The sequence below is a fragment of the Solea senegalensis genome, linkage group LG1, assembly GCF_019176455.1.
Source record: "Solea senegalensis isolate Sse05_10M linkage group LG1, IFAPA_SoseM_1, whole genome shotgun sequence".
In the NCBI taxonomy this organism is placed as follows: domain Eukaryota; kingdom Metazoa; phylum Chordata; class Actinopteri; order Pleuronectiformes; family Soleidae; genus Solea; species Solea senegalensis.
The window spans coordinates 7,745,110-7,756,634 of record NC_058021.1 but is presented as its reverse complement, the minus strand read 5'-3'; positions in this window follow the sequence as shown (position 1 = coordinate 7,756,634).

The window sequence follows — 11,525 nt, the reverse complement described above, 5'->3', positions numbered from 1 at the left end:
CCGATGGGGAGCGAGAGAGAGGGATCGACTGATGAGGTCAAGTACTGATACATGAACGTGTGAGCACGTGTGACTAGTGCAAAAGAAAACAACCTGAAACGCCCTCAGAGGACTGGACACACGTTTCCTCCAAGCACCACCAAATGTGGTGTCTGTGATTAAATGTGAGGATGCCATGATCGTATCACTCAGGACGGATGTTAATACCAGGTCTGAAGGGCTCTAACGTCTTACTGTTGCACACTTCAGAGCCAAGCACAGCTCAACACCTTACACAGAGGCCGACGCCTTTACGTAGTCTCATCCCTCCTCTGCTTCTTCCGAGGGTTTATTTGTGGCTTTTGTTGTTGTTTTTACCTTGAGCAGTAAAATGTTAATGAGCTTATTGCCCCGGCCGCAGCCGTGTGGTTTCCATAACCGGCTCCTTACATAAGATACCGGTGAGAGGTCAGAGGTCACGGAATCGGGGATTAGCGAAGGGAGCAGTTGACACGGCAGAGCGAAAGGAGAGAGAGCTTTGGACTGTTCATTTCTGTAAAAGCACTAATGTGTGGCCTGGTACATTTATTGGTAGACACTTCCACTTAAAAATATCTAATGCGTGTTCAGTAAATAGATTAAATTCAGTATAACGGTGACATGACATGCTGACCACCTGCAGGAAACAGTGCCGTGCACTGCAAAGCTGCACCTTGTGTGCCTCAATACTACCACCTACCGAGTAAAGGCGGATTCTAGCTACTCCTCCAAAATAAAAGCTCTATCTGCTCATTTATTTGCATGTTATTTTTTTTTTACTATACTGAGATAAATTATCCGAACAATGCTAAAAAAAAACACCAAGAAGAAAATCTTTTCCATATTATCGAGACGTGCACACACAGAACCTTAATCTGTGGTTTAATACAACAGCGCAAACATCGATGACATTGTTTCTCGCTCTGATTCTTTGCGTGTCATCACAACGGATGAATTCCCTCACAGCGCAGGATGGTGCATGTGTTGGAGCGATGACAACAGGCCGTATCTGTCTATGCACATATTTGAATGTCTACCACACCTTTAAGTAGGCCTGAACGATTTGATTTGCAAAAAAAAATGTTTAAAGTTAGAGTTCAGTCAAGGTGTAATCTATTTTAAATCTTAATGCACCGTAATATCAGCCTCAATAGATTATTGGCAGATAATGGGAACAATGTGTTGTTCTTATATATTCTGATAATGGAATATAATTGCGATGATTATAGCCAATAATTTGGCTCGATTGAGCAAACTTTGTCGACCCTCTTTTGTTGAGAAGTTGAATTGTAACTCAAACCTGTTACATTTTTTTAATCTGCATTAAAGATAGAACAAAAATAGAATAATCATACTGCAGCCTGTGCGAGTTGTTGACGTGTTGTTATGAGCTGCATTTTTGATTTGAGACAAGTGAACTACAACCTTTATTTTACTAGGATAATCCCGCTGAGAATAACAAATCTCTTTTCCAAGAAGCAGCAGCAACAAACACATTACATCTACAAAGACAACTCATTCAGATTACTCTGAACTGATTAAAATAATTAAAATAATGAAAATAATTCTCTGAACTGCCCGGTGATACATTAAATTCTCTGCCAGGTTTTTCATTACAGAGTCTAATTTACATTGTGCTATAAGGTTATTTAATGGAATTATTGATCAATAATCCTAAAAAATGTCCACAATGTAGAATGATTTCAAGCCTAACACAGGATAAAAAAAAAAAGGTTATGAAAAGCTTTCTTTGTTTAACCGGTATTTCAGTGTTACAAAACGCTGTTACACTGATTAAACATTGAGTAGAATACAGTTATTGTTACTGGATGCACTTTTTAAAACCACAGGAGACTTTGCCCTGGAGGGCAGGCGCAAAAGAAATCGAGTTAGCTTCGTCCCTTGAAAATCTCACTTATTTCATTGTCCTCCTACTTTTCGAGGGGAAATATCTTGTCTGTTTGCACGAACCGTAAATTGGGGGAAACAAGAGTTACTGTGATAATAAGAGCATTTTGAGCTCAATCTGGCGTTTCTGTAACACCCTCTTAACAAAACAGGACACACAGATTACTTATAAAAGAAAAACAAGTCTCTCCATGCTTCAACGTTCTCCCTCTCCTGTATCTGTTTATAGAAAACCATCCACAAAGAGACAGTAAATGTTTGCCGTGTCATGGCCGTCTCTTAAATTTGCAGTGGACTTGTGAATGTCAGCTGAGCCGACCACAACACAAAAGAGCTATTGAAACACGTACATAAAAGAGAGATACAGATAACCAAGGTTATGATAGTTTTTTACTTTTCGTTTTTAAAATGAGTTTGTTTGAATTATTTTTTAGAGCAGGTATGCTTAGTTTTATTTTATTTTTTATTAGTTTTAGTATACAAGATATAAAAAGGTCATAATAAGTATTGTGTGTCATAAAAACTCAACTATATGAAATATATGAAACCAAAATGCTTGTATATGAACTAAGTTTACAAAGTTTTTTGTAAACACACAATTCAGTTTCAGTTTTTATTTTTATTTCAGTTAACTAGGAAATAGTTTTTTCAATTTTAGTTTTCGTTAACTATAACTAGCTTGCCAGAAACCAGGTACCCATAACAGAGAGATGAATATAGGCCCCCAACAAGTCAATCAGAAAAGGCAGATTTTTCTTAAATAGAACTGTTGCGTAATCACTGTTTATATGTCTATAAAATATAGATTAGGTATCATGTCACATGCTTCTTTTGTCACTGCTCTTATGGAATGTTTTCTCTTAAGAATCCAGTTTTCATCACGTAATCTTTGACCCTCTTTAACCCTCGCAACCAATAAGACCTGGAACAAGCTCACTCACCTCAGTTCTTTCTTTATGCCACTAGATGGCACAAAAAGACCATCGACACAAAATGCACTGCATGAGCTCACATTGGGTCAGTGGTGAACATGAAGCACTTGAGTCTGTTCCACATTTTTCTCACCACTGGTGAGAATCTGACTGAACATCATGTGATGATGAGGACTACAGTGTCTGTCAGTGCAGTGATATACAGTGAGTCAGAAAAAGGTGTAAAAGACGATCGTCATGAGCTGGAAAAAGCATGCGGGTGAAATAATGTGTGTGTGTGTGTGTGTGTGTCGTCCTCACAGATGCTGCTGCTGATGGTGCTGCTGTGCATCAGGAGGTGGCAGTGTTATACACTAGTGAATTAACCAATTGTCTCTGGGCAGAACACTGAGAAATGTGGCGAAGGATTTGAAAAAAAAAAAAAAGAACCCAAGAAGGATGATGTAATCCTTTAAAGGGGCATTCACACAAAAAAAATGTGGCAACAACAGATACAAAGCTGTAGTAGGGTAGAGATGTTGATGTCAACGTAAGGCTGCAAAATAACAACTGTTAGGTCTACTGAAATGCAAGAAAAAAGTTAAAAACATCCATTTCTTTTTCCCAGAGCCCACATTATTAAGGAATTCAATTCACAATCATGCATGTAAATAATTAGCCACTTAATCAATCCATCATTCCTTTAATGGTCTGGTAAAAATGTAGATATTAAGGGACATAAATAGGGATTTTAGTAAATGATTCACACTCACTATAAATCGGACCATCCTAAAAAATGATAGGCGCGGTGTTATTGACGTTAATGAAACATTCAGTGGCTCGTGGCTGTTAGGAGTCTTTGTGGCTGAATGCGTGAATCACATGAATCACACGTATCGCATGTCACGTGCACTGGCCACCAGTCAGTACAGAAATAAATGACAGATAAAGTGACAGAGCGTTGCATCCGCGCAGGAAATGTTTAAGTTGATTGATTCACAGGGTATTTTGCTTTCAAGCGCTGGTGCTTTCAGGGAACAAATTCCTCATTGTTGACTCGGTGAAATGCAGAATGACAGTGGGAATTGTGGCCTCTTCTGAAAATAGTTTTTATATGTTTAACAACATTAGACCAACAGCATGTGATATACATTCTAGTTTTAAATGAGGCTCTTTGTTCAACATGGAAATGTTACATGTGTCGAGAAAATCTCTGAATCGCAACCAATTTGATCACATTTAAAAAAGATCCAGCGCAATGATCTGGATCTTGTGAAAAAAATGTATATGGATGAAAAAAAAGAGAGATTCAGAGTAAACAATATTACATTCTTCTATGTAAATTCTCAAATAAATAAATACAGCCAATTGGCATGTTTCACTTGAAGTAGAGGGTGTGGTGCAATGGTTTTGGCCTGTACAATGGGTAAAATATTACATATTTTAATAGACCTCAATTATAGAGCCTCATGTTGCCAGTTAAATGCACAGTTTATGAGATTCTTGTTTAATGTGTGTACAGTAGATGATTTCATATGTGTGATAATACACGGAACAAAAAAAATGTAGCACTGTAAAATCTCCGAGGCCCAAGATCTGCCTTGTTTGCATATGACCTCAGCTACAACGCCTTAGGCTAAACAGAAACACCATCCATTATGAGGAGTGGTTAACCAGCTCTCTCCCAAATTACAGTGACTCTGGGTTCCCATTTTACTGATTTAGCGGTTGTGTGGTTCCCCATCTCATGTTACTGACTGTTATAGTGAGAGGCACTCACGCAGGCCATCCTCCCCTTGTAAATAGCAAGCGAAGCATTTGTTGGCCATTTAACAGGCACCAAGCAGGCACCAAGTAAAACACAATAAAGATCAGTGACAAGACATTATTTATTTTATTCTGCAAAGGCTCGTTTGTGATGCTAAAATAACACCGGAGCTTGATTATACAGGTTCAAATTGACGTGGTGTTACACTGTTACTTCACAAACACAGCCTCGGGCTGCTCGGGTGAGATTTAACCACATCCTCTAACAAATGCAGGAGGAGCATTTTACCACCCTGTCCAAGAGGCCACTGCACATGGTTTGCAGCAGAGACAGAACATTTCCTCAGCATGTAGTATTACAGCAGTGACTAAAACGCCACTCTTTAAAGATGCTCTCATACTGCTATAGAGCCGATCCTTCTTTTAACCTGTTGGCAAAACATTTACCCTGTGCCTTGTGCACCACTCCCCAACTTCAGCCTCCTCGTGGGCATTTGCCCATTTTTAATGCTGATCTTTAACCGACTGCACTACAGATAAGTTAACCTCTACTACTATCTCATGAAGCAGCAAACACATTTTCTTGTAACATTGGTGCAGGGCATCTGAGCATCAACAAAGCCAAGTAGAAGTGCATCAGTCCTTGATAAAGCGTCTAAAGAGCCAAGACTCTGAGTTCAGGAGAAAGAGAGAGACTTATGAAAGTGTCAAGCTTTGTCTGAAGTGTGAATGACTGTAATAGTATTTATTTCCTTTCTCTCTCTCTCTCTCTCCAACCCTCCTGCCAGCACTAGTCCAGGGATTTTCCTTCCCACCATCTCCGGCTGTAACACTATTTCCGGATTGTGTCGTTCATTTACTTAGTTCGCAGAACACTCGGGAATGGGAGGCCATGGAAAACTGAGCGTGGCAATGTGGCTAGAGTGGTGGGGGAGAAAAAGACAGAGAAATGGAGAGGTGTGTGTGTGTCTGTGTGTGTTTACTTGTAGTTCTATCTTTGTAAGGACAAGTTTGAGTTTGTACAGAGTGATTACATGCTGATCTGAGCAACTTCAAGGGCCAGAACTTTCTCTTAGAATTGATTGATTGGAGTCGTGGTGAGGCATTTAGTCAGGGTAAGGGGCTAGTTACAGTGTCGATCACCATCCTTGCAAAGATAAAAGTAGAAGCAACGGTGTATGTGCGCGTGCTAAATTGTTAGAGATGGACATAGTGCACAGACGGAGCTGGAACAAGCTGGATTGTCAAAGACAAGCCCAAGCAACAGCCTTTACCAAAATAGCCCAGGCAAGAATCTCTGTGGGTAACATAAATTTGAGCATGATGAGTGTAATCAAACTGAGAAGGGTTGGACATGCAACATAAACTATCTTCATGACCATGATGTTGAGGATTCCTTTGTCACAACTGTGTGTTTGCCTTGCTGCCTCCCTGCCAGTCTGTTTGTTTATCTGGCTGTCTCTCCGTCTCACAGAACATCCTATTACACGACTGCATCTCTGCAGTTAAAACCCAGACGCTGGCTGTTAATGGCCTGTTTACCTTTTGACATTTCCAGTGTTGGTAAAAGCTAACCCCCTCTGTGGCAGGTGTAATTGTCAAACAAAGGTGGTCATAGAAGCTTCAAAAGCCTTTGACCTTCAGGCTTCGTCGCTTTATCCTTGTTTGATGACCAAACAGGAGTGAATCATTCTCTGCGCTCATCTTTGTCTTGAGGAAGCGGACAACAACAGCGACAACATGCTAAATTTCATATTTTTTATTATTATTATAAACTGTACTAACAATTTATTCATTTAAGGTGAATTCATTTAGTTAACATATGTGTTGCTAGCTCTATATTCTGAAAACTATCACTGTTCAATTGTTTGGTCAGAGGAAGTGGACAACAAACAGGAAAAAAAACAAAAGTCGCTTAAAGTAAATAAATAGGAGATCATTTTACATGTAGGCGCTGACATGACATTTGTGATGCTTTCCGCTTTGTGCAGCAGTGCATTGAAAAAGCTAACGTGAGCATGTGCTTATCGACATGTTTACATAGTTTGACTAAGTTCAACATCTTTGTTCCGCGTGTTCACTTTATAGATGTCAGGGCTTTACAGATCATCCTAAAGAGACACAAAGTCTGCAAGGATACTTCATGATTCTTTGTTTCCGCAACTATTCAACTTTGCCGCAGGTTTTTTCTGAAGTCCCTTTCAGCCACAATCCCCCGGAGGAGACTGTGTCTGTGCAGCAGGAGATTTCCAGGTCAGGCACGTTCACAACAACAGAGGAACGACCGCAACATCCAGGTGAGCGCTGGCGTCTATTTGAAGCATGCAGAAGGCAGAACACATGCCCACTGCTGTATTCGCACATTATCCACAAATTTGATTAGAAAGCTGGCAGGACAAGATATGGAAAATGTCCAGAGCAATTCACATAGAGTCTCTCTGGACAAGTTTAGGAAAATGAATGGCCTCTGAAAGCAGCTTCAGGGATGCATTGTCTTCAGAGGATGAGTCTCAGAAATTGTACTGATTTACTGCCTTTTCCTCCACGAAATAGACATTTTGGGTTTTAGTCAAATGCAATATAACTGTTGGGATGGAGAGTCACTAAATGTGGTGCAGACATTCAATGACTTTCCAGACATCAGCATCGTCAGAGCAATAGTTTATGCAAAATGCCCTTAAAATAAAAGGATGATCATGGAAAACATTATACTTTCTTTGCAGCTTGTCATTAGGAGAATGCTGAAAATAAAGCTAAAAGCAGCCAACGCTTAGCCTGATTTCATCTGTCTCCTATTGCTCCTAAAACTTAATAGAACTTTATGGAAGTAAATGACGAGCCTCTTTAATAACTACAGCTAAAATCTATTCAAATCCACACCTCTACTGGGAAAAACTATGTTCACAAAACTGCGTCTACACAGACACACTCACAGATGTCTGGTGTCCCACACATGTACTATGTGCCATTGTGGTGGGGCATAAAAACACAAAGTAGGCTGTTAAAAAGGGTGAGAAAATTGGACTTTCTTAACCGACTTCCTCTAATTACTTTCGCCAATAAAAGTAAAGTTTCCTGGGACAATTTAATTATAGTATACTAGTTGATTAATGTAGTTTTATGATATTCTATTTTTTAACAGCTCTGCCATGAAGTTAGCTTAAAAAAATGACCACCGTACAACAATAATCAGATAAGATAAGCGGTGTGTGGCTTCTTTTTTTTTAGGTCACTGTGACAGTTTCTGCCTTTGCACTCAGCAGTTTTACAGCTGAGTCGTAATCAGTATTTTGGAATCCAGCATTGGTACAAGTTGCTTTAATAAAGTTAAATTAGTGGTGTATATGTGTGTGTGTCTGTGTGCCTGTGCACATGTGTGAAAGTTTATGTGCCATTAATCACCCGTGTGAGTGTATTCACTCTGTTGCAGAGAAGATTAGAGATTTCAAAGAACAGGACGACTCCTGATCATTTCATTTATACTTTTCTGCCGCACCAGAGAATGTTTTGTTCTTGTGACACTTTTTTTTCTGCCCCTTAATCTTGGTGAATTATTACGTGTGGTGAAATTTTAAATTTAAATAAATAAAGTAGTGGATACGAGGGCACGGAGTTAAGGTAACGAGATGATGCTCTTAACCTATTAGACTGTCATCTCAACCTCCTGTTCTTAAAGCACCAAGGTAAATCCCAATGCATGACGCAGAAAATGAGTTTACTCACTCCCTCCGTAGCTCAAGTCTAATCCACACAGGTCATCGATGCTGCTATTGTTTGTGCAGGAGTTGTATAATCCTGAATTCTTTTGTGCTATCCTCCTGTTGTTATGGCTCCTCGCATGTGCTTAACACTTGCTGAAATAACTTCTTTAAGACCTATGTAAGCAAATACCACTTTGAGTATTAGTATACCAGTACATGAGCGTCTGTGCGTGTGTGTGGGCAAGAAAAGGGACGGGGTCTTCTTGCACACAGGACAGGGGTGGTTTGTTTTGTCAGCAAAATGTCAGTCTGTCTTTGCAAGGTTATCCCTTATGATCTCTCTAAATACACAGCACTTGGTTGTCCATCTGGTTGGCAGTTGAGAGTCCTCACCACCATCCACCCCATTAACACCCACCACTGCTATCCCAGGTCTGGAGGTCTTGCCTTTCTACCTCCCACCGAGAGGGTATGAAAAGGCCAACAAAGCTTTCCATTCTCTTCTTTTACTGTCAGTTTTTTTGGATCAGTGTAATCCTCAAATGGCTGCAACACGTGTACAGCGGTTTGGTTGCTCCCTTGACAACTAAACAACGCAATGGTTCTCACTGGGAAGGGACACACACACAGAAGAATATTGCACATCCAGAAAATATCCAGACACATAACATAAACACACAAACACATTCATACAGCCAGGCAACCGCTCCACAGCCAAAAAGTCCAAAAAGCCAGATCTGTCCTCAATCCAAACTGCCTTGGGCTTACCTAAGCTATTCAGCGTGTGCAAATGAAAGATGTGTCTTGGAACAGTGCAAGCCTCTTGGTAGAGCAGCACTGGCCTGGTGCACAGATATACACAGCAGCCCTCTGGACATGTTTGGCACCCACACCAGAAAGTTTGAGCCAAAACTCATGTTGCGTGCTAACTCTCTCCCTTCCCCATCCCCTCATGCTATCCCGCTCTGCAATTATATGCTATGCTCCCACCCAAACATGCAAGAATAGGCCTTCTCAGTCAACAGACAAACCAAGTCATTCTGTCCTCAAACCATGACATCATGACCATTTGACTTTAGTGTGAAATTCAAGCCCAATTTAACTTTGTCAGGGAGAGAAGTGGCGTGTAACACTGAATTCATGCAGTTCTGGGAAGGCACAGCTAATTTATTCTCTAGAATATCAAATTCATGCAGAATATGTGACTCATGACAATTTCATCCATCATATATCATATTATTATATATCCGTGCACACAATGTGACAATGTTTTTGTGTGATTATTAATGCTTTTATATGATACACAACTTTAAAAAATATGTTGTTCTTCATAAAAACAATCCATTTAAAATAAATAGCACGAATTCCAAATGTTACCTCTAATATTACAGTAATGTCAAACAAGTATGTTTGAATATGGCTTCCAGTTTCCGAAGTTTGATGGGGCTTAGATGCCTAAGAGGCATCCATCAAACTGCTGACAGCTTTTGTGTGAAGCACACCTCGTTTTCCAAATCTGCCTCGCAACAGAGTCCTCTCCTCTGTCCTTGCAGCTCTGGGAGGGGTTCTTAATAGTTTGTGAGTGCTTACGTGTGTGTGTGTGTGTGTGCATGCTCATGTATATATGACAGAACCGAACCAATGACAAGCACCTCAGCCCAACCCTTGCAACAAAAAGGGCCGGTGGGTTTCACCTCAGCCCCACTTGCTCTCCCACACACTCATAAATAACCATACAGAATCTCTGCCCGGGACAGGGGGAGAAAAAGAAGAGAAAAGGGCCATTTAGACAGCTCCTCTCCTCTCATGCCTTCCATTTGACCTTTTCCAAGGGTCAATCAGTCCAACCACAACACCATACTCTGACATAACCCCCCCCACCCCCCTCCCTTTCCACACTGACACTAACCTGAATCATCCCATCACTGCTGTGCTGTGGAAAGAAGCCACTTAGCAGTCTTGGGTCATTGTAGGGGAGCATTCAAGATGTAGAAAGCATAAAGCTCCACAAGCTCTCAGTCCCGGAGCATGTGAGAAGGCAGGCAGGGTCGGAGGTGAAGGTCACAATATGGGAGGAGGAGAATAAATCCTGTAGCATGAACGACAATGGCTGCAATCCCCACTGACAATGATGCCATTGTGGACTATGGGTTGCTTAGTGTGTCCTGAAGCTGTGCCTAATAGAGTTATAGTGCTGATGTGATGCTGTGTAGCTGAGGAAAGTAGTGTCCTTTTATATAAAGGGGGCAGTTGCAGAGAGGCTTGAAAGAGGTCTCGGCATCTCAGTTTTGTTTTGCATGAAGCCTGAGGTCGTGTGCGTGTGTGTGTGTATGTGAAAGAGAGAGCTGGCTTAACTTCACTGAGCTTCAAGCTGTGAACCCATTGCTCACTGACACACATGACTCCTCTGAAAAGAGACAGAGTTGACAGGATGTAACGCAGAAGTCACAGAGCTGACTACAATATGACTTTTCTATTTGGGAACCCCTTAGGTCTGACTGCATCAGGCATAATGCACTGTTTGTTTTCAGAACCTTTGCTGATCAGTACAACTTCACTAACCTAATGATTGGTTTATATAAGTTATTAAGCATAAATAAAATATTTCCATGTACTGTCAAAATGAATTGCGGTTTGCACTGTTGTCCCTTTTTAAAGGGATAATTCAGAGGCATAAAGGATCACTCTCAGGGAAAACATTTTCAGTTTTAATCACATAACAAAATTAATTGTGCGCTTGCCTAAGCTCACCATTAGACTGTTTTTTTACAAAAAAACAAGCATTTCACAAATGGAAACACAAGTTTTTGTCACTTTGTAAACGGCACACTCCAAACACCAAAGTCCACAGAGAAAAGCAACACTTTCTGCATTACAGCACACAGGAGTTGTTAATCCACTGCTGCCTCCATTAGTAAGTTGAAATATGTTGTTACTAAACAATGCAGCTCCATGTCTGTGCGAGCTTATGATGCTGATTTCCTCTATGGACAAAAATTCAGTTTCTACTGGTAAGAAAAAGCAGAAAAAATATTCTTAGGATACTATAGACTTCAGCAGTCAAATGTTTTTATTTGATGAGCCTTTTGTAAAGAGGCTGAAATGTGTTTTAAGAGAGAGAATGTCTCCATGTGTGAGTAACTCATACAACCACATTTCAAAAAAAACTACCACGTTTTCCCTAATCCTCACAATTTAACACGTATTAGTTGCATCTCTA